This window comes from Babylonia areolata, chromosome 30, assembly GCF_041734735.1.
Source record: "Babylonia areolata isolate BAREFJ2019XMU chromosome 30, ASM4173473v1, whole genome shotgun sequence".
Lineage (NCBI taxonomy): Eukaryota > Metazoa > Mollusca > Gastropoda > Neogastropoda > Buccinidae > Babylonia > Babylonia areolata.
The window spans coordinates 3,322,667-3,328,531 of NC_134905.1; positions in this window are offsets into that span (position 1 = coordinate 3,322,667).

Sequence of the window (5,865 nt, forward strand, 5' to 3'; positions counted from 1 at the left end):
CACATATGTCAGGAGAGCTCTGTGTACGTGTGTGTGTGTGTGTGTGTGTGTGTGTGTGTGTGTGTGTGTGTGTGTATGTGTGTGTGTGGTGTGTGTGTGTGTGTGTGTGTGTGTGTGTGTGTTTTACATTTATTTGCTTATCTGTTTATTTATTATCATCATTGTCTTTTATTTATTTATTTTATTTTATTTATTTTATTTTTTTTGGTTTCATTTATCTCTTTTTTTTCTCAGGCCTGACTAAGCGCGTTGGGTTACGCTGCTGGTCATGCATCTGCTTGGCAGATGTGGTGTAGCGTATATGGATTTGTCCGAACGCAGCGATGCCTCCTTGAGCTACTGATGCTTTTACTGATACTGACTATCATACAAAATTATTGTAGCTGTTAATATGATAGAAAGGACGTTGAAGAAGCACGCTGGCAAGTTTTGCTTGAGTATATCTGCACCTTTTTTCTTTAAAATACCATGTAATGTGGAGTGATGGCCTAGAGGTAACGCGTCCGCCTAGGAAGCGAGAGAATCTGAGCGCGCTGGTTGGAATCACGGCTCAGCCGCCGATATTTTCTCCCCCTCCACTAGACCTTGAGTGGTGGTCTGGACGCTAGTAATTGGGATGAGACGATAAACCCAGGTCCCGTGTGCAGCAAGCACTTAGCGCACGTAAAAGAACCCACAGCAACAAAAGGGTTGTGCCTGGCAAAATTCTGTAGAAAAATCCACTTCGATAGGAAAAACATAAAAACAAAAACAAAAACAAAACAGAACAAACAAACAAACAAAAACTGCACGCAGGAAAATCTTTTTAAAAATGGGTGGCGTTGTATTATAGCGACGCGCTCTCCATGGGGAGAGCAGCCAGAATTTCACACAGAGAAATCTGTTGTGATAAAAAAAAAGAAAAAAGAAAAGAAATACAAATACAAATACAAAAATTATGCTTGTGTTCAGGTTACGTTTTTTCTCTGTGTGTGTGTGTTTCTATGAATGCCATGTAAACCAACGCACAAAAGTTTTGTATTGGTACATTGGAAACTGGGGTTCGAATGTGCCTTATCCGCAGTATGTTTATGTGCAAAGGTGTTTTCGAAAACATTATGCAGAAATGGGCAGAAATGCTTTCAAAACTAAACCACTGTGCAAGTAACTTCGTTGCTGGGTTTAACTCACTCAGTACGGCCAGTCCTCTCTTCTCCTCTACACAGACCCCTCGGATGTCCAGTGGGTGTCTGAATGGCCCAACCTTTAGCTTCCGTCGTCAGAATTGTGGTATTCTTTGTCAACATTCACCTCTTCAGTATAAGAGCCTTCCGCTTGCAATATTTTGATGATGGTAATTGGAGTGAAACGCTGTTAACGTCGTCTCTTTCGCCGTTCGTATGGAGAGAGTTAATAGCTGATTTGTATTACTTAGATATCGAGTAAACAGAATATCAGAATATGGATTGTGGTTTTTGACTGGTTTGAACTGTGTGTATCGTGTTGTTATAGTTTTGTTTTCGTTATGAGCGAGTGAGAAGAATTTTGTGTACAGAAATTAGTAGCAGTGTGTGTGTGTGTGTGTGTGTGTGTGTGTGTGTGTGTGCGCGCGTGTGTGTGCGGCTGGATGTGTGTGTGTGTGTAAATGTGTGTTTGTGCGTGGCTGGATGTGTGTGTGTGTGTGTGTGTGTAGATATATATATATATATATATATATATATATATGTGTGTGTGTGTGTGTGTGAATGTGGGTGGGTGTGAGTGTGTGTGTGTGTGTGTGTGTGTGTCTGGATGTGTGTGTGTGTGTAAATGTGTGTTTGTGCGTGGCTGGATGTGTGTGTGTGTGTGTGTGTGTGTGTAGATATATATATATATATATATATGTGTGTGTGTGTGTGTGTGTGTAGATAGATATATATATATATCTGTGTGTGTGTGCGTGTGTGAATGTGGGTGGGTGTGGGTGTGTGCGTGCATGCTGTTATGTCGTTTTTGCAAGGAAAGCCATGTAAATTCGAAATGTTGTGCGTACCTGCTCTCCTTTCCATCTCTCTCTTTTTATCTATCTTTTTGATTCTTAAAAAAAAAAAAAAAAATCTAACTCCAGTTGTTTGTAACCATTACGACCACTCGTGTAGTGATGGCCTAGAGGTAACGCGTCTGCCTAGGAAGCGAGAGAATCTGAGCGCGCTGGTTCGAATCACGGCTCAGCCGCCGATATTTTCTCCCCGTCCACTAGACCTTGAGTGGTGTTCTGGACGCTAGTCATTGGGATGAGACGATAAACCGAGGTCCCGTGTGCTAGCATGCACTTAGCGCACGTAAAAGAACCCACGGCAACAAAAGAGTTGTCCCTGGCAAAATTCTATAGAAAAATCCACTTCGATAGGAAAAACAAATAAAACTGCACGCAGGAAAAAATACAAAAAAAAAACAAGAGAGGCAAGGCCTTCAAGACTCACTTGCGATACACTCAGAAAAAAAAATCAAAGCTTTTTATGTATTGAGTATAATTTCAAAATGTAATGTTTAAGATGAGAAAGATCAGTTTAAAGCAAATTAAGTCCCCTAGCATAATTACAAAGTAATTTCCCTTTTTTATTATCTGCACCAAAACGTTTGCAAAATAAATAAAACTTCCATGCTTAGCAAAAGAAGTTCCTGTTTGAACAAAAAAATGATAATAATGACTGCTCTTGTTGTTGGGTCGAATATCAGATCAAAGTGCCAAGTTTAGAGAATACAAAAAATATAAAATAACAGTAAATGCAGTTTGCATATAATTAGGCTTCATTTTTTTTATATTTTTTGTGCCCATCCCAGAGGTGCAATATTGTTTTAAACAAGATGACTGGAAAGAACTGAATTTTTCCTATTTTTATGCCTAATTTGGTGTCAACTGACCAAGTATTTGCAGAGAAAATGTCAATGTTAAAGTTTACCACGGACACACAGAAACACACACACACACACACACACACACACGCACAGACAACCGAACACCGAGTTAAAACAGACTCACTTTGTTTACACAAGTGAGTCAAAAATGGGTGGCGCTGTAGTGTAGCGACGCGCTCTCCCTGGGGAGAGCAGCCCGAATTTCACACAGAGGAATCTGTTGTGATAAAAAGAAATACAAATACAAATAATGTTCTAATAACTTCTCAGTATGTTTTGATGTATGATAATTGTAGAAAGCAATATGTCACCTCTTCTTCGTTTTTCTTGTTCTTTTTTTCTTTTCTGTTCACCAAAGTGAAAAAAACATTTAGGCGTCTTTTTATGTGCTGTATCCCACTGTGTATGCTTCTGTGATTTCGTGAGGGTAGTGATGGTTCCAAAATCCGAAAAAAAAAAAAAAAAAAAAAAATTGGATACTTATATAGCACACTATCCAGAAATCTGCTCTAGGTGCTTTACAAAAACGCTTTTGTTAACATAAAACATCATATCTATGTTACATACACACACCAAAATGTGACTACACACAAACACACACGCTGCATACATACATTTTAACATACATGTGTATCTAACAGCTACCCTAACACATACGCACACATAGGCAGGCACAAACTTACATAAACACACGCACACGCACACACAATACACATTCATATACATGCATGTAGTTATGTACACATGCATATGTATACACACATAGTCAAGCACAGCTAACACAAAGGAAGTGGACCTGTCACAATTGAACTTATTGCTGAGGGAAAAGGTGAGTTTTGAGACGAGATTTAAAAGATACGAGGGAATCAGAATAACGGAGGTTATCATAAAGAACAATTAAATAACAAAGGAGGTGATGTTCTTTCCGTGTGTGGGGAGCGGGGGGTGGGGGTGGGTGGCATGAGGGGGGCAGGGGGAGATGGGGATGAGTGTGTGTGTGGGTATGGGTATGTGTGTGGGTATGTATGCGTGTGTGTGGGGGGGGAGGATGAGTGTGTATGTCGCGGTCTCCACTCTGTGAGGGACGATCACTCACTCTGGCTCCGCGACTAAGCCATTATTGTCGTTAGTAGGGGGCTTAGTAGGTGTGTGTTCGAAGTACGTTGAATCGGAACAGGCACCACTGAACACCACCGAAGTGACTCAGCAGCAGTGCAGGGTCTCCTCTGGTGTGTGGCCTCCTGGCGACCTAACATCGATGGTTCCCTGTGGACTGCCGACGCTGGAAATGCGACGAACGAACCTGGGTGTGGCCGTGTATGGGGGGAATCTAAATGAGCGGCGTGGGAGTAATGCCACTGAAACGGTGCAGATGATGGGGCAGAAAAAAAAAAGATAGGAGGGGAGAGATATGGCGGGACTAGAAAGGAAAAACTCGATCATGTATCATAAATACGAATATTTCGATTTCATGTTGTGTAAAGTTCACTGCCTTCACCACACGCATTTCTCTCGTCAACCATTAATCATGTCCATGTGGGATTCCGCCCATTTCAGAAATTTCTCTTTGTTGGATTTTCCTCTCTTTTCTGCCAGAGTGTTAAACGTGTACATGAAGGGGTTAATGGCAGAGTTTAAGGGCAGAACGAATATAGCCAGAGCCACGTTCACTTCCCCAGGGATGGGAGTACCAAGCAACGCTAAAATCCCGCACAGTCCAATGGGAAACCAGCACAGGAAATCCGTCACTGCAACAGAGATCAACCGTCGAGCTATGGTTATGTCTCGTGACACGGCAGTGGTGTTGGTTTTCAATGAATTTTTCTGTACTGACCAGTAAATGAAGGCCTGGCCTGCAGAGATCAGCAAAAACAATATGAAATTGAAGACGATCAGGACACCGAAAGAATACATTTTCCCTTTAAAATTCTGTCTGGTAACCGGAAGTGGCAGACAGATACCTGTCTGGCTGTAAAACTCCCAGTGGGATGTCATTGGGAGCAAAGGTAACAATGCAAGAAACCATCCTACCATCCAAGTCAACAGACAAACCACCCGTGCCGACGTTCTCTCAAAATGCATGTTGCTGAAAGGAAAACGAAGAACCAGGAAGCGATCCAGTGTGATCAGGCAGATGATCAGAGCTGAGACTTCACTGGACAACAGGGACAGACAGCCGGCCACTTTACAGGTCACACTGCTTTTCCACGTGTCATCATGATGGAGGTATCTGTCACGGTATCGTTCGTCAGCCACTCCGATGAAGATTATGTAGACACCCATCAGAAAGTCTGCTACAGTGAGGTTGGTGACAAACACACTGAAGCCACTGGAAGAGGTCGTGCTCCTCGCAAACAAACGTGCACAGAAACAGAAGACGTTACCAGTGACTGACAGACATGCAGTTAGCCACAAAAAACCACGGTATGTCCACGATTCCAACAAGTCTTCACAAGATGAGACCTCATCCTTCGGAGCGTAGCAAGATGAACCGTCAAATTTATTTGGGAGAATATCGTTACAGCAGAGTTTGTAGTTATCTGCGTATATGACATGTAAATGAAACAGGTTTTTGAAAATATCAGCTGGAAATATGGCAATGGGACTACCAGCCGCATAGAGTTCAGTCAAATGAGGAGTGAAACGAAAACCTTCATTGCTTATTGTATGAATGGCCGCAGAAGTTAAATTCAGCTTCTGCAAGTGTGAAAACTGTGCCAAGACATTAGCATCAAACACTGTCAGTGCAGTGTACGACAAATCCATGACAGTCAACGCACCTTGCTGAGTCACAAAGGAGACGTCAGAGTGGAGTGAGGTGAGAGGATTGTTGGACAGCGACAATGACTGCAGATTTTCCAAAGGAAGAAAAAACGTCATGTTGACTCGCTGCAGTCTGTTGTCACTCAGGTCCAGAACCATCAGGTTGAGTAAAGTCACCTGAGGGACCAGAGTCAAAGAACACTGGGCAAGAACCAGATGCAGGAG